This window comes from Etheostoma spectabile, chromosome 4 (genome assembly GCF_008692095.1).
Source record: "Etheostoma spectabile isolate EspeVRDwgs_2016 chromosome 4, UIUC_Espe_1.0, whole genome shotgun sequence".
Classification (NCBI taxonomy): Eukaryota; Metazoa; Chordata; class Actinopteri; order Perciformes; family Percidae; genus Etheostoma; species Etheostoma spectabile.
The window spans coordinates 2,356,650-2,357,812 of record NC_045736.1 but is presented as its reverse complement, the minus strand read 5'-3'; the positions used below and the strand labels follow the sequence as shown (position 1 = coordinate 2,357,812).

Here is a 1,163-nt window from a genome sequence, read left to right as displayed (position 1 = left end):
GACTGGCTCTAGTGGCTGTAATTCTGCACCAAGGCTGAATTTTGGAAAATAGACTTCAGATATGGTATTAGGGGACCCCTATGGTCAGTATAAAAGAGACTTCAGATACAGTATTAGGGGACCAATAAGGTCTACATAAAATAATCCAAAGAGCACCATGTCATGGGACTTTTAAGGCTCTTTAATATTTAGCCTAAAATAAGTCATCCGGCAATATAATAAGGTTGTAGTGCAATGTTTGACTGGCTCCGTATTTAAAAACGCTGTGCTTTTGAATCTGACTAATGAGCAGGATTCTTAGAGGCTGACTCACATCTTAGCAGAGGTCTCTAAATTGCCATCTCTCTCCTTAGGATGTTTAAAGCTCCAACTTCGGTAGTACCAACACAGTAGGGGACCTCCAATATAAATATTTTAAGTCATCTACCTAAGAGTACTTACTTGTGTCATTCAATATTTTCATCACCATTTCCCATTAAATGACCAGTAGGGAATATGGAGCTGGCAAAAGGCACTGAAGTGAAGCAATAAATTCCTCTTCCTGTCAGTATCCATGTTGCCCTGGCTCATGCCTGACAGCCTAGGGGCCGAGAGCAAGCCGTGCTACACAAGCAGTCTGCCATGGGGAGAGCTGCTTTATCATGCTGTTAGCAGAAGGAGAGAGGAAGCCACAGGGAGGAGGATAGATTTCTATTCTGTACATTGTTATGAGTGAACACAGATGGGGCTCTCCCTGTACGAGGATGTGGTGAAAATATAGGAATTGGAATACACTTTCCCCCATCTGGATTGGATCTTTTATCTTTGAGGTTCCTTTTTCTTGTTTCAGTTCTCTTTGTATCATATCTGATATATCCGTTATATTTTTAGTGAGTTTGTCAAGTTTCTAATCTAATCCCTTTTTCATTCATTTCTAATTACGGCTTTCTTTGTGGCCGTTTTTACATGGTGCTATGAATAGGTTTGACAGAGAAAGGTAAATGCCTATAGGATTGCCCTGGAGATCAATAGATCTCATCTCTCTATACAACAATTTTTTCAACCCTCCCATGTATCGCATTTACAGAAAAAAACAATGATTGGCTCTACAACCTTATGATTTCGCCTTTGTTATTTACAGAAATTAACTCAAAAATATTCGGTAAAACAGTACATGGAAGAAT

The 1,163-nt window shown here is 39.5% G+C and overlaps 1 long non-coding RNA gene across 1 annotated transcript in view; it reads left to right on the top strand.

Moving 5' to 3' along the window:
- LOC116687530 (uncharacterized) overlaps positions 1-243 on the top strand; it is a 7,280-nt gene extending 7,037 nt beyond the window's left edge. Inside the window, exon 3 of the long non-coding RNA XR_004331580.1 lies at positions 231-243. This is a non-coding gene — a long non-coding RNA (uncharacterized LOC116687530). The remainder of the gene's footprint in view (positions 1-230) is intronic.
- The last annotated feature ends 920 nt before the right edge of the window (positions 244-1,163 follow it).